General features: G+C 43.2%; 1 long non-coding RNA gene across 1 annotated transcript; it reads right to left on the reverse strand.

Moving 5' to 3' along the window:
* Window positions 1-3,446: 3,446 nt before the first annotated feature.
* Window positions 3,447-20,605, reverse strand: LOC123382789. The gene is made up of 6 exons (XR_006591741.1): window positions 20,162-20,605; window positions 19,102-19,177; window positions 18,630-18,723; window positions 9,152-9,280; window positions 7,118-7,246; window positions 3,447-3,676 (listed from the first exon to the last, which is right to left on the reverse strand). It is a non-coding gene; the product is annotated as an uncharacterized LOC123382789 (long non-coding RNA).
* Between the last annotated feature and the right edge of the window lie 1,914 nt (window positions 20,606-22,519).

Consider the following 22,519-nt stretch of genomic DNA (forward strand, 5'->3'; position numbering starts at 1 on the left):
GAAAAATTATATGCCAACAAATTAGACAAACTAGAAGAAATGGATAGATTCCCAGAAAAATACAACGTACCAAAACTGAAGCAAGAAGAAATAGAAAATTTGAACAGACTGATTACTAGCAAGGAAAGTGAAAAACTCCCACCAAACAAAAGTCCAGGACCAGATGGCTTCACAGGGCCATCCTACCAAATGTTTCACAGGACAATCCTACCAAACGTTTAAAGGAGAACTAATACCTATTTTTCTCAAACTTTTCAAAAAAAAAAAAAATAGAAGAGTAAGGAAAACTTCTAAACACATTCTTTGAGGCCAGTATTACCCTGATACCAAAACCAGATAAAGACGCCATGAGAAAAGAGAACTACAGGCCAGTATCTCTGATGAATATAGATGCAAAAACCCTCAACCAAATATTGGCAAACCAAATCCAACATTACATTAAAAAAACAATTCACCACAACCAAGTGAAGTTTATTCCTGGGATACAAGGATGGTACATTATTCACAAATCAATCCACATGATACATCACATCAACAAGAAAAAGGATAAAAACCATATGATCATTTCAGTAGATGCAGAAAAAGCATTTGACAAAGTACAACATTGATTCATGATAAAAACCCTCAAAAAAGTAGGTTTAGAGGGAACATACCTCAACATATGAAAAACCCACAGCAAACATGATCCTCAATGGGGAAAATTTGAGAGCTTTTCCCTTAAGGTCAGGAACAAGATGCCCACTCACCACTTTTATTCAACATAGCACTGGAAGTCCTAGCCACAGCAATCAGACAACAGCAAAAAAATAAAAGGCATCCAAATTGGTAAGGAAGAAGTAAAACTCACTATTTGCAGATGACATGATACTCTGTGTATAAAACCCTAAAGACTCCACCAAAAAAACTACTAACTGATGAAGTCAGTAAAATCACAGGACACAAAATCAATGTACAGAAGTCATTTGTGTTTCTATGTACTAACAATGAAGCAGCAGAAAGAGAAATTAAGAAAATAATCCCGCTTATAATTACACCAAAAATGATAAAATACCTAGGACTAAACTTAACCACAAAAGTGAAAGGCTTATACTCTGAAAACTATAGAACATTGATGAAAGAAACTGAAGAAGACACAAAGAAATGAGAAGCTATTCCATGCTCATGTATTAGAAGAATAAATATTGTTAAAATGTCTATACTACTCAAAAGCAATCTTCACATTTAATGCAATCTCTATCAAAATACCAATAGCATTTTTCACAGAACTGGAACAAACAATCCTAAAATTTTTATAAAACCACAAAAGATCCTGAATAGCCAAAGCAATCTTAAAAAAGAAAAACAAAACTGGAGGTATCACAATTCCAGACCTCAAGATATATTACAATGCTGTAGTAATCAAAACAGTATATACTGGCACAAAAATAGACACATGGATCAATAGAACAGAATAGAGAGCCCAGAAATAAACCTGCGACTATATGGTCAATTAATCTTTGGCAAGGAGGAAAGAATATGCAATGGGAAAAAGACAGTCTCCTCAACAAACGGTGTTGGGAAAACTGGACAGCTACATGCAAACAAATGAAACTGAACCAGTCTCTTACACCATATAGAAAAATAAATTTGAAATAGATTAAAGACCTAAATGGGAGACCTGAAACCACAAAAATCCTAGAGGAGAGCACAGGCAGAAATGTCTCTGACATCAGTCATAGCAATATGCTTCTAGATATGTCTCCTGAGGCAAGGGAAATAAAAGTAAAATTAAACTATTGGGACTAAATCAAACTAAAAACCTCCATAGCAAAGGAAACAACAAGACTAAAGGCAACATACAGAATGGGAGAAGATATTTACAAATGACATATCCAATAAAGGGTTAGTGTCCAAAATGTATAAAGAACTGATACAACTCTATGAGAACTGCGTGATGTATGGAATTGTTGAATCACTAGATTATCTACCCGAAATTAATATAACACTGTATGTTAACTATACTTGAATTAAAATTTAAAAAAATAACTGATATAGTTCAACACCCACAAAACAAACAATCCAATTAAAAAATGGGCAGAAGACATGAACAGACATTTTTCCAAAGAAGACAGTACAGATGGCCAACAGACACATGAAAAGATGCTCCACATCACTCATCATCAGGGAAACGCAAATCAAAACCACAATGGGTTATCAGATTACACCTGTCAGAATGGCTAAAATCAACAACACAAAAAATAAATGTCGGTAAGGATGTGGAGATAAAGGAAACTTCATGCACTGTTGGTGGGAATGCCAACTGGTGCAGCCACTATGGAACACAGTATGGAGTTTTTTCAAAAAGTTAAAAATAGAACTATCCTATAATCCAGTAATCATAGCACTGGATATTTACCCAAAAAATAGAAAACCACTAATTCAAAGGGATACAGGCACCCCTAGTTTATAGCAGCATTACTTTCAATAGCCACATAAAGAAGCAGCCCAAATGTCAATCAATAGATGAATAGATAGAGATGATGTGGTACGTGTACACACACACACACACACACACACACACACACACACACACAGAGGAATATTACTCAGCCATAAAAAGAATGAAATTTTGCCATTTTTTTCATTGACATGGATAGAGCTAGATAGTATAATGCTAAGTGAAATAAACCAATCAGGGAAAGACAAATACCATATGATTTCACCCGTATGTGGAATTTAAGAAACAACAAACAAGCAAAGGGGAAAAAAAGAGAGAGAGAAAGAGAGAGCGAGGCAAACCAAGAAACAGACTCTTGAGAACAAATTGATGGTTACCAAAGGGGAGGTGAGGGGTGGGTGAGATAGGTAATGGGGATGAAGGGGTACATTCACCATAATGAGCCCTGGATGTTGTATGGAAGTGTAGAATCACTATATCGTACAGCTGAAACTAATATAATGCCGTATGTTAACTATACTGGAATTAAAATTAAAACTTAATAAAAAAAAGAAAAAAGAATCTGTGGCTCCTTCTTACTCTACCTTAGAGCAAAAAAGCCTCATGGCTGTTACCTTTAAAAAGTAAAAGCCCTTTTCAACTGTGAAGTGTTGTTATTAAATAGGAGCTTAGATCCTGAATACAGATTAAAAGAACAGAGGCAAATGGACCTGAGTTCAAATCCTGACTTTGCTTAATAACTCAGTGCCTCAGTTTGTTTTGCTGAAGTACTGTTGACATGTAATGTTACATTAGCTTCAGTGTGGTTCAGTTTTATCTTGCAAAATAGTGATGATAGTAATAGTTTCATTGCAGAGTTCTTGTAATGATTATATTAAGTAATGCAAGACATATTTGCCACTCCCTGCAGTGATATTTGTTGGTGATGGATGTGTGTGTACGAGGATGTGTTTCAGCAACACTTAAAGGTATGAAGTCCTAAATGCTAACTAAATTTGCTCCCGTTATGTCAAGCACTATAAACAAGCTATATTTCCCACCCTGGGGGAGGTCATAGTGTACGGACTTCAACTGACCCAGGACCAGCTGCAGCAGAGAGGCTGAGACACTTGCCTGAGGCTCCCAGGTGACAGAAGTGGGACACAAATACGGGTCTAGTCATTCCCAGACACTGCTCTTTCCAATGGCTTACATTTCAGGTGAACGGGAAAGGGCATTTCTTCAGCTTCCATGCCCCCTCTGTAGAAGGTAAGTAAAAGAAAAAAATAGTACTACATCAGATAGTATCTGAGACCACTCAGGCTGCTCTGAGAAAATAGCATAGACTGGCTGGCTATCAGTAAGACATTTATCTCTCATGCTGCTGGAGACTGAAAAGTCCGAGATCAAGGCACCAGCAGACTGAGCATCTAACAAAGACCCACTTTCTGGTTCATAGACCCATCTCTTCCCTGTGTCCTCATGTGGTAGAAGGAAAGAGGGATCTCTCTGGGATCTCTTTGGTAAGGGCACTAATGCCATTCGTGACGGCTTTACCCTCACGACCCAAACACCTTTCAAAGACCTCATTTCCTAATACCAGCTTGGGAGTTAGGATTTCAACATATGAATATTGAGAGGACCAAATATTCAGTCCATAGCAGATGGCAGACAGGGTGTTTCCTACTAAGCATGTAATGAGGTTTATTACAAAAAAGGCAAAACATAAGTTCGAGTTTTATTTAACAGTGTTGCCTCATGGGTCACTCAGAGCTTAAAAACCTGGACCAGTAAAGACCAAGGAGCTATATTTCAGCAGTAGAAGGAAACGCAGACAGCCTTCCATTTTCACCCCTGCATTTCAATGATTCCTCTCTCAAAAAAAAAAAAAAAAAAAAGAATTGCCTGTTGCAAAAACTCTTCCATACGCTGACAGGGAAAAATTTATGTGTAAAAGGAACAAAATCATTTATTAACATTCTACCTCCCACTTCAACCTGCCACCCACCCAAAGGACTAGAACCTGATAGCCAGAAAGTTCTCTGTTTAATGGGTAGAGTAGGGGTGTTCAGATACGGGTTCGGGGAAATAGATTACTCTGCATAAGAAAGAAAGAGCCACTCCCACGGCAAGCAGCTGCACAGTATACACAGCTTGCAGGAGCCAGGCTGGGCAAAACTGACCTTGTCCTTTGGATGTTGTGAATCAGTGTTCTGATCACTGAATGCTACTTTTAATCCCAGAGGTGCGGACAAAATGGCGGGCAGTCATTGTTTTTGTGCCTCCCTCCAATGATGCGAGCCTCTGGCCTACAGCAGAAGTGACTTACAGAGGATTTAAAGGACAGGCACCCTTCTCTCTCTCCTTTTATTTTTCTCTTTTTCCAATTTTTTGGAGCCAGACATCAAAGACTAAGATATTCAAAAGCAACTGTGTATATGGGGGAAATCAGAAAGTCACTGCACGTGCACAGGGAAAGATACAGGCTCAAAAAACACCTGAGAATATCCTAAGTTCACAGCTCAGGCTGGTCCTCAGCAGAGGCAGCCGACAACAATCAAACAAAAATTTAGCAAAAACAAAAACAGTAAACCCTAGGGAGGGGAGGAATCTGGTTTTTAGAGTTAACGTATTAGATTCCAAACGACAAAACAACAACAAAAAAGGAAGAACTGTGAAGAGGGACCTTGAGGGGGCACCTGGGTGGCTCAGTGTAGGTTAAGTCTCTGACTCTTGATTTCAGCTCAGGGCATGATCTCTTGGGTTCATGCGTTTGTAAGTTAGAGCCCCTCTTCGCTGCCAGTTTGGAGCCTGCTTGGGATTCTCTGTCTCTCCCTCTCTCTCTCTCTGCCCCTCCCTCATGTGTGCTCTCTCTAAATAAACAAACAAACTTAAAAAAAAAAAAGGAGGGACCTTGAGGAAAGTTCCCAACCTAACCCTCTCCAATACATACACATTGGGCATCTACTTTGTATTTGGCATTGACGAGTTGGGTACACACATGGTCCTCACTGCAAGTCACAATGTGCCATGAGCCACAAACTAGGCGTCATTGTTGTGTTTCATTTTTTTTACCTGTGGAAACAGGCTGAGGAGGTGAAGTGATTTCCTGAAGGTGAAACTGTGGCCTATACAGGCCATGGTGGAAATTAGTTTAGATAAAGTTCATGCTTCTAGGGTAACAGAAAGCTGAGCACAGAGCTTAGCAGGAGTGGGAAAGGAGACCCGGACACTGGAGGAGGAACAGGGAGGGACTGGGAGAAGTTCCTGAGAACTCTGTGAAGTTAGGATCACCCGGCATCTGGGGAACTTCTAAAGGCAGCAATGTGAGCTGGGAAAGCAGAGGAAGAGAGGAGCCTTCTGGAGAAAGAACAGTGCAGGAAGGACGGCCAGGCCTCCATCAGGATTTTACCAAAGGCCAAATATGGGTGAGAGCGAGCCTGACTACAATCACAGGCTGCTGCCTTCAGTCCTCACTGTGCTGTATGCCTGCTGCTCCCCCTTAGTCAGGTGGGTCACTGAATCTCCTCGACGTTTGCCATTTTCTCACCTGCAAAACGGGCACTATTTGCTTCACAGCAATGATGAATGAATCTCATCGAAGGCGGCCTGAAAACTGCCCGGGTCTCAGAAACATGGCCTGTAGTGAAGCATTCCCGGTGGTTCCTCAACCACCATCTCCACTCTGATGCCTCTTCTGGGGACACGGTCTACATCTCGAGCTTTATTTGTTCCGAGTCCAATTATTTCATAATCGTACCTAACCAGAAACTAATGTAACGTGGTATTATAAGTTACACTTGAATTAAAAAAAAAAAAAAAGAATTGTACTTGACCACATTTATTTCCTTTCCTAGATAAGAGAGATGCTGGGTAGAGAGGAGAGCTCTCACCCACACTGAAGATAATCATTGTTCTAGTCCCAGGTGTGCGAAGTCACTGTCTCCTTTCGACTGAGTTTCCTCATCCTTAAATGAGAGGGTTGGGACCAAAGATCTCTAAGGTTCCAAAGGTGTGTGGTCGCTTGCAAGACTCCTCCTGAGGCTATCCTACCAGCCCAGTGTTCTAGCACTTTCTATGGCCCAATTAGCAGCATTTATCCAACTTTTTTTTGTCAGGTATGTGCTTCTATTCCAGGCATTCTGAGCCAATTCTGCAAATCAGACTTCTTGGAAGACTCAAATGTTTTAACATTCTTCAAACATATGACATCAAACGTGCCATTTTCCCTTCATCCACCAACTTTGTACTTTTATCCAAAAAAAAAAAAAAGAAAAGAAAAAAGAAAAAGAAAAAGAAAGAAAAGAGGTACTGAGTCCATCTGGCATGATTTGCTTTGAATAAAAGCCCATCTGCTTATTATTTCTAATTTCATTGTCCTCTAGAATGTTTACAGAAGTTTCTTTCAATATTTATTGCACTGTGTTTCTAATTACTGATCCGGACCATCCAGGCAGACTTGGTGGGGTGCCGTGCTAGGATGTAGGTGTCTGTCTCAGTTTCATCTCCACAGTGCTTTACTCTGGGGGCACCGTGTGGCCCTTGGCCGTCATCATGCCGCCTGGGTGTAATGCTGCAGAGGCGGATTCTGACAATCAGCCCCTTTATCGCGAGTCTCCCCGGGGACTTCCAAAGCCTCCTCTGATGAATTTTTGCCTGCTTCGACACCATTATTGTCACAGGAAGGATGGAGATAATTACCTGGTTTATTATCCTGAGGCTGGCTTCATCTGGGGGCCCCATGATCACTGGAAGCAGAAGGCTCATCTCTGTCTTCACGAGTTCTGAATAGATGGGCAAAAGATTCACATTTCCCAAATTATGGTGTCTCTGAAAGGCAAGGGATGATCTCTGCAATGAAAACACTTCCAACTCGATCCTTTTAAAAATCCCCCCCAAAAAAACCCAAAATGCTGTTTTAAGTTAAGCTCTTTTTCTCCCCAAATGAGTTCCCATTTCCGATTTCCCCAGTTCTGTTTCAATGCTTTATTCTTTTCATCTCACGGTACTATCACCCCCACGACCAAGCAAATCCTGTTCCTCTCTTTGTAGCATCTTAATGCTGTCTCTGTCTCTTCCACTGTCTCTTCCAGTGTCTGCCCATATCACATTGACCCCATTCCTGCAGGGCCTCCTTCCTGCCTCTTAGCGTCTCCCCAACCCCGCCCGCCGAGCACCTGAGTCCGGAATAACCGACATAAAATATGAATTGATTTCATCAGTCTCCAACTCAGCAATACTGTGTGAGCGCCCTTTGCCTTCAGGATGTCGTGCCCACACCTGCTGACCGGCAGGGTCTCCGCTGTTGGGCCTCCCACCGCCAGCTGGGCTTCCCACTGAACCCTCCTTCCGGCCACACAGGGGAGCTTGGGCTCTGCAGTCTCACCTCCCACCCACACACCGACTTCCCGGGCATGTGGAAAAGCTGAGAAAGACGGTATTTGAGGTGATTCTCAGTAAAGACATCTAGGAGTTAAAAGCAAATTCGACCTTATTTTTATATGCGCATATCATGATCCTCCTTATTCTGACACTCCCCCCAAATCCTGGGAAAATATTTCCACCGTATTGTCCACTAAATAGGCCATGGTTCTCCCTCGGCCCTCAGGAATTCAGAGGAAATTCTATCCAAAAAAAAAAAAGGAAAGGAAAGAAAAGAAAAGAAAAGAGAAGACATGATACAGGAAAGGCAGCGAGTATGGGTTAAAAAGATGGGATCTGGAATCAAGTAGAACTGGATTCAAACCCCAGCTCAGAGACCTACCAATACTTGGCATTGGTTGAGCGCATCAGGTAACCTCCCTGACTGCGACTGCCTCCTTACCTGCAAACAGGGTTAATAACCACCTTGCAGGGTGTGAGAGCTAAAGTCAACGCACTAGAATTTCAACACGGATCTTGGCCCCTAGCTTCCCCCTCTGGGTTACATCGCTCCACTGCCATCTCCAGCCTCGGTGGGTTCACTCCAAGGCTCCTCACGTGGAGGGCTCACTCCACCAGCCCCTCACAGTCCTAACTAGGGCGAGAGGGCACAGCCAGAGTCCGGTACCCCGTCCGTGCTCTCGGCTCTTTCTTCACAGATCACAGCTCTGCATGTGCTCCTGCCGAGACTTCCCTGCATCTCCTCGAAAGGCAATGCCCCTTGTCATTCCTAGTGACCGGTTGTCAACCGGGGCTCCTAGAGAGTGAGCAGCACGGACTGTGGACTGTGACGGCAACCAACAGGCAGGAAGGAAGGGTCTAGGCAGGTTAACCTGAACCTGAGCTCCCAAGTCATGCCGCCTGGGGTCACCCCTGCCTTCGCTATTTCCCAGCTGGGTGATCGTGAGCATATCGTTTCAACATTGTGTTTCTGTATCGGTACAACGAAGACAAGAGGGGTACGTGCTTCGTGGGGTTGTTGTGAAGATTAGATTCCTTCATACACACGAAGCACTTAGAACACGGCCGGGCAGGTAGTGGGTGCTCAGTGAGTGTTAGCTGTGAGAATTAGTGAACAAAGGCCTCCATCATCACGGTCTCGGGAACCTTGCCATCAGGCTGATTGAGATGGTTCTCTGTTTGCCCAGGGGTTTCTTCAAAACTCCCTATTTGTCATCAAAACCACCATGTGCACACTTATGACACACACACACACACACACACACACACACACACACACACACAGCCCTCAGCAGTCCCCCGACACAAGAGACAACGAACTCCCTAGAGGCTTTGATAACAAGCACAGCTCACCAGCTCCTCCTGATGAAGCTATGTCGGTCTTCAGAAGCATCCTAGATCTGCTCTGCTCTGGGACCCCTCAAATTCCTCCAGGTGGGCAGGAAAGAGGTCAGAGGTCCAATGGAATCTTCTGGCTTAATCCTTTGTTGAGAGATCATAAACATTAGTGACTTGGGGCCCAAAATGTCTAAATTGTCCATACCACCTCGAATTGCCAGATGTTTCTCAACTTCACACTTGTCTTTGGCCTCTCCCACTCAGAAAGTTTACAAATTTGAATTCAACCTTTCAGAAAACATTCACCAACCATCAGTGTTACGGCAGGCACTTGGCTGGAGACTGTGGATGTAGAGATGAATTGGAGACAGACTTTGGCTGACAGGTCACAGTCAAGAGGGAAAGGCAGGCAGCTGGACAGATCACTCCCACGCAGCGTATGAAGTGCTGCATCAGAGCAACGCACAGGGAGCTTTCAGAGAACAGAGAGGCATCCAAGCCAGGCACGGAGATCAGGAAAGGCTTCCAGGAGGCGGTGACCCCAGAGAGGGTTCTTAAAGGATGAGTAGTCACTAATAAAAGAATGGCACTCTTAAAAAGAACACAGGCATAAAAATATAGAGGGTGATTTTGTAACTCTAGTCATTTTGCAGCACTGGAGGGCACAGGGTCTTCTCAGAGACTGAGAAGATGGGCAGGTAGCAGATCATGAAAAGGCTACAGTCATTTAGATGTTACTCTGGGATGAAAGGGGAAACATTGAACAGTTCTTGCAGGGGAGTAACACCGTAAAAGTTGACTTTGGATAAAAGCAAGAGAGTTTTCTGGAGGGGGGAAACAGGGGAGAATGTTTAGAAGCAGAAATCATTTAGTGATTATTTGTAATAATCCAAGTGAGAGCTGGTAAGAACCTGAACTGAGGACCTATTGGCAGGATTGAAAGAAGTGAAGCTATTTCAGAACTATTTAAGAGGTAAGGTCATCAGGATATGGCACTGGTTAGGAAGAGAAGGGAGGAAGCAGAGATGAAAGAGTCCCAGATTTCTGTCATCAATGAAAAGTGAAGCTTTGATTTATGAGTTAGAAATTCTAAGAGTATTTAGATTTATATGATACTTTCTCTGGGCAATATTACAGATATTCTCGATTTTTGGACAATGCTTAATAGAAGATTCATTCATCATACCAAATGGGTAACAAATACTTCCTTTCTAGACCCTGAAGCCTCAGATGGACAAGTTTTTCAGGCAGCAATAGAGCTTGTATTCAACTGAAACATCTACTACTAAAGTCCAGTCTGCTGGAAATGACAACCTATACAAAGACCGGATGGAAGAGGGTGGGGGGATACATATGGAAGCAAAGGCTCTCATACAGGTACAAGACAAATGCCTGATGTCCTGATGGTGGGAATGTGATCAGAACACTAGAGAAAGTGAGAAAGCGACCCGCTACAACTCGGGGGCGCTTCAGCTAACAAGCACTAAAACCAGAGTGATGAAGGACTATGCCTTGAGATGGACCCTATTTGAAACTCTTCATTAAAATTTTCAACCACAAAATAGTCCGACATCAGTTCATTTCCCATCTTAGTCTTTCTGGATTGTTCAAGTTTCTTTCGTCAGGCTCTCCTAACTAGAACCAGAAAGGTCCACATGAGAAAATGGAAGATGGGGGGTTGGAAATGAGCTTTGGAGGTAAGGCAAATGTCAGGATTCAGGATGTGGTCTGCATTTGTGAGCAACAGGGAGCCATTGAAGGCTTTAGAGCAGAGCCATGATGAGATGAAAGCAAATTTTTAAGAAGAATAGTCTGGCACAACTGTACAAAATGAACTGACTTGAAATCCACTCAAATACTGAATTACTGTTGTCATTCTAATTAGACCTTTCACTTTCCCCATTAATTGCATCTTCAAACTCTGGTCTTTCTAACTCCCCTGAAAATATTATTTCCTAAGGGTTCCTAGCTCTCTGACTCAATGATTTTCAACCAGAGGAGGGGCACAGGATTCGGAAATCAGTTGGCATTTTTTAGCGAGGGTGTTGCTATGTTCACAAGAGGTAGGTAAACTGGGGTTTATGTCCACAAAGGTCAGTGATGCCAAATATCCTCAACAAGCTAAGAAGCCATGTACAAAGACGTGTCCTGCCCAAAATGCCTGCAATGCCCTGGGCGAGAAGCACGGGATCTGGTCTCTTTCACTGCCCCTATCTCTGTCTTCCACAAATTATCTTCTTCCGTCTATCACCAGGCATCCCGCCAGTTGCCTGATTAGCAGGTTAAATGGTCACTCCACTGTCATTGAACTCCTCCCTTTCAGGGGCAACTGGAGAAAAGCCAATATGCATTATTGACCTAGTTCCACAGCACTTAAGATTTCCACAGTGCTTTGCAATGGCTTCTATTAGCTAATTCTCATGTCAACACATCCATTGAGTTTTCTTATTAGGGGTTTGCAAGTGGAGAGATTCAAGTACAGAAGATTTGGAAACTTGTTCATGTCTCTTGCATTAAATTCACAGAACCAAATTGTGGGAAGTTATTTTCAAAGTCACAATAATTCTCTCATACCTCTAGGACATTCACTTAGTAGGGTGCCATTTGTGACAAAATTTTAATATAAACGTTCCTTGCTTTTTAGAATTTAAATACTTTGGTGGCCTAGTGATGAAAAGTGAATCTCCCTCTCCACTGGTTTTCATTATATTGAAGATATATTCAAGTTTTTTTAATCTCTCTTAAAAGCTGAGTGTTTTATTGCCATCTCTGTGGACCTCTCTTTTGACATCTGTTACATTTCACTTTGTATCATTGGGCCTCTTCCGGGGACTGTTGTGGCTCCCGAACAGATAGGAAGTGGTTTTTTTTTTTTTTTTAATATTTGTTTATTTATTTTGAGAAAGAGAAAGCGAGAATGTGAGTGGGGGAGGGGCAGAGAGAGAGGGAAAGAGGAAATCCCAAGCAGGCTCCTTGCTGTCAGCACGGAGCCAGACACGGAGCTTGATCTCACCACCCTTGAGATCATGACCTGAGCCGAAATCAAGAGTCAGATGCTTAACTGACTGAACTACCCAAGCACTCCCAGATAGGAAGTGTTTTGAGGGCAAACTGTCTTATTGTTTGTATTTCTCCCGACACTAGGATAGTGCCTGGCCTACAGTATATTTGCTCATGGATTGGGGCTCAAGTTGTTGGCCAGTTCCACAGTATACAAGGTTTTACCTACTGGAAATCTACTCTCTGAAAAACAAAAGCCTCACAACACACTAGTGTATTTTGCCCCTATGACATCCCTGTTGCAATTAGTTACCTTCCACCGATGCCCATCTCTAAACTATGGATCTTTCTCTCATGGCCAAGGAGTCCCTGACTCCACAACTGCCACGCCCATCATCTTTTTTCCACCCAGAAATGTACTGTGCCAAATATTGCTAATAACTTACCCAGTGGGGGTGTGGTAGATAGATGGTCACAGTGGGCAAAATGATCACAATTTTCCACTGGCCACTATGTCCTTGACCTTCAAACTGTAACTTTGCATCTACTCCTATCACAGTGTAGGGTCTATTTTTCCATCCCCTTAAATCAAGAAGGAAATGAAAATCCCTTAAGTTGATAAAGGAAAAAGGAGATATACCAAAAAACCCACCGGAAGCCTCACACATAATCAATGCATTTTTTTTCCAATTTTTTGGAGTATTTTGACAAACAATATTACATTTGTTTCAGGAGTACAACATAGTGATTCAACTTCTCTCTACCTTGTGCTATGCTCACTGGAAGTGTAGCTACCGCCTGTCCCCACTATTACGATATCATAATCAATGCGTTTTAAATGCATTCCTTTTATTTCTTTTAAAATTTTTAATGTTTTATTTATTTTTGAGGGAGAGAGAGAGAGAGACAAATAATGAGTGGGGGAGGGGCAGAGAGAGAGGGGGACACAGAATCTGAAACAGGCTCCAGGCTCTGACAGCTCAGAGCCTGATGCGGGGCTCGAACTCATGAACCACGAGATCGTGACCTGAGCCAAAGTCGGACGTTTAACCAACTGAGCCACCCAGGCGCCCCTAAATGCATTCCTGTTAATACCAGAATAAGACAAAGTTACTTACTATTACTGCCATTGCTTTACATGGCTCTCAGTGTCTTGGCCAATGCAATGAGACATGAAGATTGTAAGGGAACAGCAAAACTGTCAATGTTTTCAAATAACAAAGAATACACAGGATTTTATAGAGAAATTTTTAAAACCCATTAAATCACACAATCATTAGTGGAGAAAAACCCAATGCTCTTGAATAAGATTGTTCAACACTGTAAAGATGTAAATTATCCACCTAAATTAGTTCATAAATTTAATGGAATTATAAACAAAATTTCAGCAGGGTTTTTTAAACATTTCATCAAATTGATTCTATAATGAGTAGGGAACGGGTGCCTAGGTAGCTCTGTCAGTTAGGCATCTGATTCTAGATATGGGCTCAGGTCATGATCTGAAGGTTCATGAAATCGAGCCCCTTGTCATGCTCTGCACGACAGCAAGGACCCTGCTTGGGATTCTCTCCCCCTCTCTCTGTCCCTCCCCTGCTCATGTGCTTGCGGGTACATGTGCATGCACACTCTGTCTCTCTCAACATAAATAAATATACATTTTAAAAAGAATTAAAATGAGTATGGAAGAACATATGAATAAATAAAAACAATTTGGGGGCACCTGAGTGGCCGAGTGGGTTAAGCACCCAACTCTTGATTTCAGTTCAGGTCATGATCTCACAGTTCACAGGTTTGAGCCCCACGTCGGGTTCTGTGCTGTTCGCTTGGGATTCTCTCTCTCTCTCTCTCTCTCTCTCTCTCTCTCTCTCTGCCCCTCCCCCACTTGCATGCACGTTCTCTCTCTCAAAAATAAATATAAATAAACTTTAAAAAAAATAATGAAGACAATTTTGAAAACCAAGGGGCAGAAGCCATCAATATCTAGAATAGTTTTCCAGGGCTGCTGTTAACAAGTTACCACAAACTGGCTTAAAACAACAGAAATCTATTCTCTCAGTTTGGGAGGCTAGAAGTCCAAAACCAAGGTGTTGGCAGAGCTGAGCTCCCTCTGCCAGCTCAAGGGGAGAACACCTTCCGGGCCTCTTCCACCTTCTGCTGGATATCTGCATTACTTTGGCTTTCCTTGGCTCGTGGCTACATCACTCCCATCTCTGCCCCTGTCTTTGCATGACCTTCTCTTCTGTATGTCTGCATCTTTCCCTCTTCTGCCTCCGGAAAGGGACGTTTGTCATTGAATTTGGGACCCATTCAGATAATCCCAGCAAATTTCATCTCAGGATCCTCAATTTTATGGTGTCTGTAAAGACTCTTGTTCCAAGTCAAGTCACACTCACAGGTTCTGGAGATTTGGCTGTAGATCTTTCTGGAAGCCACCATACAACCCACAGCACTCATCCTACCAGATATGCAGGTGTGCTGTAAAGCCACAGTATGATCTTATCGTGCCCTGGCACAGGAATGGATTCATGGACCAATGGAACAAAATAGAGCCCAGAAAGAGTTCCAAGCTGAGAATTAAATATATGGGACAGTTGACATGATAAATCGGTGGGGAAGGATTAGTTCAGGAAAGGAATTAAAAAAAAAAAACAACTATATGGATATACTTCTAATTTGGGCCCTACTTCACCTCTTACACAAAGGTAAAATCCAGATGAATTAAAAGTCTAAAGATTAAAGATGAATAATGTATTAGGTGAGTGTGTGTGTAAAGAAGATATAGAATATCTTTGTGGCAAGATTTCTTAGACAAGACCTAAAAAGGACAAGCCATACAGTAAAAAATAGTCAATTTTGGTTCCGTTAAAATTAACCATCCCTTCTTCCTTATGGACTTTCTAATAATATATGTAGATACTCCTCTGTCTAGAAGGTGAAGCTTAATTCCTTCTCCCCTTCAGTGTGAGCTGAACTTCCTTCCTTCCAAGAATAGAATATGGAAAGGAAAAAAATTTGACCTTACAATGGAGAAAACTAGCAGACGTCACCGAGTGTTCAAGGTTAACATTTACCAGTGATAAGTCATGCTGCTATTGCTACATGATGAGAAGCACACTTTACTTCTGGGGTGTTCTCCCAAGAAATGCATACGCCCAGTCTGATCATAAGAAAATAGCAGTCAAACCCAAATTGCGAGACGTTCTACAAAATGTTTGACCGGTACTCTTCAAAACTAAGAAGGTCATGAAAAACTAGGAAAGACTGAGAAATTGTCACAGATCAAAAGAGACCAAGAAAAAAAGAGAGAGACTAAGAAGAGAAGGCAATTGACCACAATGTGGTATCCCGACTGGATCCTGGAACAGCAGAAGGACATCAATGGTGAAAAAACGTGTGCAATCTGAATAAATCTGTGGTTTGTTAACAGTATTATACCAATGTTAATTTCTTGGTTTTGACAGATGTGCCAAGTTATATAAGATGTTAACATTAGCAGAAGCTTGGTTAAGGGGCCATGGAAACTCTCTGTAGTGTCTTTACAAATTTTAGTAAACCTGAAATTATTCCAAAATAAAACATTTGCCATTTATAAAATAATTTCAAGGAAAGCTATCAGAGTAAACTCGTATCAACTAAAACTGACAGAAATTAATGTCTAAAATATACATGGAACTCTAGGGGTGCCTGGGTGCTCGGTCGGTTAAAGGTCTGACTCTTGATTTTGGCTCAGTTGTGAGCCAATCTCGCAGTTGTGACATTGAGCCCTGAGTCGGGCTCTGCACTAGGCGTGGAGCTTGCTTAAAGTTCTCCCTCTCTCTCTGTCCTTTCTGCTATTCATGAGCTCTCTCTCTAAAATTACAAAGAATAATAATAATAATAATAATAATAATAATAATAATAAATTACTCTGAAAAATTATACAGAGTAGAAGCAGTAAAACCAAAAGGCATATACTAAAGTACCATCATGTAAATCTAAAGATCAGACATTTCGGGGCGCCTGGGTGGCTCAATTGGTTAAATGTCTGGCTTCGGATCAGGTCATGATCTCGCAGCTCATGAGTTCAAGCCCCATGTCAGGCTCTGTGCTGACAGTTCGGAGCCTGGAGCCTGCCTCAGAATCTGTGTCTCCCTGTCTCTCTGCCCCTCCCCTGTTCACTCTCAGTCTCTGTTTCTCTCTCTCAAAAATAAATAAACATTAAAAAAACTGTTAAAGGGGCGCCTGGGTGGCTCGTCGGTTAAGCGTCCGACTTTGGCTCAGGTCATGATCTCACAGTCTGTGGGTTCGAGCCCCGCATCGGGCTCTGTGCTGACAGCTCAGAGCCTGGAGCCTGCTTCCGATTCTGTGTCTCCCTCTCTCTCTGGCCCTCCCCTGCTCATGTTCTGTCTCTCTCTGTCGCAAAAATAAATAAAAACATTTAAATAAATAAATAAATAAATAAATAAATAAATAAATAAATATAAAAAAACTGTTAAAGATCATACATTTCAATGACATATTGTCAACACATTAGGATGCATGTTTACTATACATGAAGGAGACAATAGGTGTACAGATGGGCATGAAGGGGAGAAAGACTATAATAAACTAACCCAAATGAGAGACCATGAACAGGTGCATGCCATGAGCTCCTCAGGATGATGGCTGCAATTCTTTGCATCTAAGGCCCAAACTAAAGAGAAAAGGGCAGAGGGCAATTCTGAACAAGGACTTGAGGAGATTACCTTTGAGCTAACAGCATGAGTTTTAGTGTGGATAGATGTGGGAACACCTATATTATCTGCTCGGCAGCACCCTTTTATTTTTACAGACTGATTACAAAATAAGTCATTTCTTAATGTCCAGATAAGGAGGGCATCGCAGAACTTGTTTTCATTAGAGTAAGATATACCCCACAGCATAGCCTGACACTCAAGCGTAATTCTTTCCAAGACCTTTACAAATCTCCCCAATTCACTGTATCACATAAGCTCCCCCATAACATGCATATACAATGGGGGAAAAACACTTTCTTTGAGCGGCTGGGGGCAGGGTGTTAGACTCATTCACCAACACTACACTCCAGCATCCCGGCCAGCAAGTGCAATTCTAATTCATGCTTCAACAAAAATACAAATCATAATATATTTTGAACCTGGAGGGTCATTTGCAAATAATGAGAAATGCAAATTCTAAATCAATGAAAGTCCAGAGAGTGCTATACCATCATGACCACTCCGGTGCCCTGGAAGAGTTACTGCAGCTTTTTTTAAGTGTTTAATATAATTTCTGAAACAACAGAGGCCGTGAGCAAACCCTGCTCATTTTGATTGACCATTTGGCCTGTGGCTCAGACCACTGCAGCACGGACTCGAAGCAAATCACAGAAGATTGAAATTCTAAAAAACGCTGTTGATTTCAAAGCTCTTAATGATTCAAATTTTCAATCAGCAGTTTTTTTCCCAGTTCATTACCCACAGACTCTGTGGATCAACCAATGTGTGCAGCCCATCTCCTCCTTAATTCCTCTTGTAATACAATCCTGTCCATCACGTTACCCAGCTCCGAAAAACAAAGCCAAGATATACATGTTAATTTTACCTTCATTTGCTTTGGCAGGGTTCCAAAAGCATGGGAAAGAAGGAAAAACACCCCACCATCTCAGAAAGCTTCTAAAATGAAGCTGATCAAGCCACTGATTCCTTAACACAACTGGACTGGTGGGAAATTGAACGTGAGCTGGCAGCTCCAGGTGAGACAGATGAGAGATGCATGTGAAAAAAAAGAGGGGAAGAGGAGAGAATCTTCAGTCAGAATCGTGTCCATCCCATGGTGACATCCTGTCTCGGGAGTCTGGAGATGAAAATAACTTGGCTTTGAAACACACACAGGCTATTCAGGAAAGCAGCCGACAATTCCAAGTATAAAGGGGGATACGGGGATGGGTTCCTACTTTGTAAAATGACATCTTATTGAATTGATTGAGTTGTCATTCAGAAAAGGTGATTTTGGAAATGAAGCTAGCGGGGAAATAAATAAAGTAGAAATTCAGGTAAGATTCATTCAAGTCTTGCCGCTGGTATCTGTGAAATCAAAGGGTTGCAGCTTGTGAAATAATATGATTAAACAATGGGGCTGAAGGTCATTCCTTATTACCCTTTTCTATAAATTATCCCATTTCCTCTTTGGCTCAGTGACTGTCACCCAGCAGAGTGGCTTGCTCACTGACTCACCTGGAGTTACAACCAGCCAGACCTTGGTAATATTAAGAAATCCCCACGTTGTCTTAGAGGTCTCCTAGAACCCATTTCCCATGTTCCATCCCCAACCATCACCTACCATGACCTCCAGCCTTCTCAGTGTCCCACCAAGCTGTCAGGCCCCGTGGGTTGACAGTGAATGGGAGATGGAGGGACCCATGGCCCAGCCTTAGGGCATCTGGTGAGCTAGTCAACAATAGCACACAGCACAGTTTCTAAAGGTGGGTGGCAAACTCCTATTTCAGTAGGATTACCTTGAGAGCCACGGGAAATCAACTCCAGACTGTGTCTTGTATGTAGTAGGTACTCCATAAAAATGAGTTCAGGGAATGAAGGAACTGGTAGTTCCTGAAAAAGCAGGAGTCAAAGGGAAAAGGCAACAATCAGCATCCAATTCTGACAGATTTGTCCAGAGAAATGAAATCCCAGCTGAGGGTGAGAGCAGAAGGAATGCAGCTTAGCTTCCTAGGGGAGAGAACTGGCAAGGAAGTGGCAGGTTTCCAGGACTTTATCCAAGGACCTGAGGGTGGGAGCGGGGCTCTGGTCCCAGTAGGGACTGTGAACGTGGGATGAGGTGTGCTCAGCAAGCTTGGAGGAAGTGCACATGCACACTCACGGTCCGCTGGGGCACTGGGCAGGGCCAACCGGGGAACGGGCAAGGGGCACTGCACAGGAGGGGACCTCAGCGCCTGCCCCAGCTGAGTAGGGCCCAGGAAGACTGCTGACCCGATGCTCCCGTTCACATCTCCACCTTTCACAACTGGCTCTCAGGCTCGTATGCGTTTAAGTCGTGGACTTCCTCCTGTAAGGTATTTAACGCAAGAGGCTTGCTCTCGTGGAAACATCACGAAGGAGGCAGTTCTGCCATGCCCTTCATGTGCCCTCAGACAAAGCCACTTAACTTCCCCAAGTCACAGGACCCTCCTCATAATTGAGGGCAATGATCCAACTTATTGGAGTGTTTGAGGAGAAAGAAGAGGCCACGTATGCAAGCACTCCGCAAAGAATGCAGCTATTTGTGTATTTCATGTTGATTTCGACGTTGAATTGGTCAAATTGAATTTTCTGTAATTATAAGAATAAAGCTTTCCTTTCAAGAAATGTGAAGCATCAAGCAAGCAAAATGAGTTTTGGAGGGAGCCAGAGAGGCCTTCTCTGAGCCCCTAAAATCACACTGCAATTGACGTCTACCCAATCCGGCACAACTTAATCAGGCTCTGCTTGAAGCCTGTGATCGGCAGATTCGTAAGAAGTACAGTTAAGTATCTGCTGGAGGGCATGTAAATAAAACCTTCACTGAGGTAAACAGTTCAGTTTTACAGCCTATTCACGTGTAACTTTTACGCTCCATTATGATATACGACTTCTATGCATTTGGAAGTCTTGAAACATCGTTCCGTGTGGTGTCCTCTAAGTGACTGGCTGATAAACGGATATTTTCTCACTAGTTTTCAAGGCTCACGAAAGCCCCGAAACTGGAATGCCGCCCCTAACTACCCATTAGTGATCACGGTAATTCCTCCTAACAGGATGTGAGCCAGTTACCCTGACAGCCTTAGTAGCTCAGGGCAGAAGGTTGGGTGGGCAGAGGAGGGGCCCATGATTCCATCATGCCTAAACCAAAGGCCGTGTCTGCCACTGGTGTGTCACATGGTGACAAAACATGGCATGGCTGCACTCTTAGCACATGGCCCGCGTCACAAATACGAAGAGGTTCCAGGAAAGAACTTGGGTGCTATAAACAGCACCTGTTACCGAATCAAGTGACTGAACCCTCAGTACTCACCTTCTGCTGGTTTCACACCAAAATGACTGTGCTCAGCTGCTCGACACAATTCTAAGGCACAGACAAGAAAGTCAAGTGTGTTTGTTCCCCTTCCTGCTGTCACCTGTGAATGCTTCTGTGATGGAAGGCGAGCCCCTTCTCCATTCTGGGGGAAGAAGCAGTCCACGGCTCGATAACAAGTTGGATCCAAATTTGACCTGCAAGATTGTCGGTTGGAATCTGCAAAGTGTTTTTAATAGAAGTAACGTTATAAATCAGAGTTTGAAATTGTTACCATGTTTATCATAATAACAATAGTCCCCCAAATGTTGAGGGCTTTTTACTTGTAAGAAACTGTGCTAAACATTTTCCATGTAATATTCATGAGAGACAGCAAGCCCACAACATGAAGTTTACCCTTTCCATTCACAGATGAGAATACTAAGGCTCAGAGAGGCTAAGGAACTTGCCCAACATTACGTGCTCTTGAGCACTCCTCCATAGTCAGTGGAGACCCTTGTGTTCTTCAGCCTTCCATATTTCCCAAATTTAAAAATGAACAGTTTAAATTTTTTTTTCAACGTTTATTTATTTTTTGGGACAGAGAGAGACAGAGCATGAACGGGGGAGGGGCAGAGAGAGAGGGAGACACAGAATCGGAAACAGGCTCCAGGCTCCGAGCCATCAGCCCAGAGCCCGACGCGGGGCTCGAACCCACGGACCGCGAGATCGTGACCTGGCTGAAGTCGGATGCTTAACCGACTGCGCCACCCAGGCGCCCCTAAATTGTACAATCGGGAAGATATTTTGTCAGCTTTCCAGGGTAGCCACCTATTATTATATATAGGTGATTTGTGAGGACACGAGTCTGTGCAGAGGACCAAGTGACAGATGAGGTAGAATGTGGAAACGTGGGGTACAGGAAGAAGTCAGAGACAAAGGAAAAGAGAGAAAGCGAATGGAAATGGAAGAGAAGAGCACTTCGTGGAAGAGAACGTGGACACATGACACATGAAGATAAAGGGAAGGGCATTCCAGGCGGGGGCGGGGGGGCTGGCTGACCGAAAATGGGGAGAAGAAAGCTGGAGAGGAGAGATCATGAAAAGGATCTGCAGAAGGAGGTTGGAGGTGGATGGCGAAAGCTTTGTGTGTCAAATCCAGAATGTGGGTGGGAGGAGCGGGGGGCACCTGGGTGGCTCAGTCGGTCAAGCGTCCAACTTCGGCTCAGGTCATGATCTCACAGTCCGTGAGTTCGAGCCCCGCGTCGGGTTCTATGCTGACAGCTCAGAGCCCGGAGCCTGTTTCAGATTCTGTGTCTCCCCCTCTCTCTGTCCCTCCCCCACTAGCACTCTGTCTCTCAAAAATAAACACTTTTTACAAATCCAGAATGTTGGAGTCTATTCCATCTCCTGACCAGTGCCACTTTCCACCTCATGTGAACTCCGTTAACACAAAAATATAATGAATGTTAGAACTGCTGTCAACAGAAAGACCAAAGAAGAAATCGTTGGCATCTACACAGACCAGATTTTTTTAAATGGTGAAATTACTCAAAAGTTATATTAAGAATCATCTTTTCCTTTGAAGTAATGAAAAAGACGATTTTCACATTCTCCAAATACTGACAGTAATCGAGTACATTAAATTGTTACAAACACTCAGTGTGCGTGGTCACGGGCCAGGTCTTCCGGTGTAATTATTTCTTATTCTGCATGCCACCCTCAACATCCTGACACTGTGCACTCAGCAGGTACTCAGTAAACACTAGGGACTGGAGTTTCTGGGCAAATCTCCAACCTTAGCAGGTAACTGGAATATTAAGCAGGGAAACTGAGGCAGGAGCCCAATTATGAACTCAGCGGCATTTGGAAAGGCTTCCACTTGGAGCTTTCTCAGGTATTCAGAGCTCAGCCCACCACAACAAAGAATCGAATGCCACAGGGGCTCCTGGGTGGCTCAATCAGTTGAGTGTCCAACCTCAGCTCAGGTCATGAGCTCACAGTTTGTGGGTTCGAGCCCCACGTCAGGCTCTTTGCTGACAGCTCGGAGCCTGGAGCCCCGCTTCAGATTCTGTGTCTCCCTCTCTCTCTGCCCCTCCCCCTGCTCACACTCTTTCTCTGTCTCTCTCAAAAATAAATAAACATTAAAAAAGAAAGTTTAAAAGAATTGAATGCCAGGCACTCCTTCTGGTGCCGCAGAAACACACACTTGCTGGGTGTCCTGTATGCCAGGCTCTCGAAAAACTTAGTCTCCTAGCACTTCCTTCATGGTCCAAATTAACCCAGGAGGAGTGGAGCAAAGCTCATAGGTCAAGGGCATCCATGAGGCCTGTGCTAAGAGGCTGATGGGAAAGGAAGGGAGAGACAGCAGGGACGAGGG

This window comes from Felis catus, chromosome F1, assembly GCF_018350175.1.
Source record: "Felis catus isolate Fca126 chromosome F1, F.catus_Fca126_mat1.0, whole genome shotgun sequence".
Lineage (NCBI taxonomy): Eukaryota > Metazoa > Chordata > Mammalia > Carnivora > Felidae > Felis > Felis catus.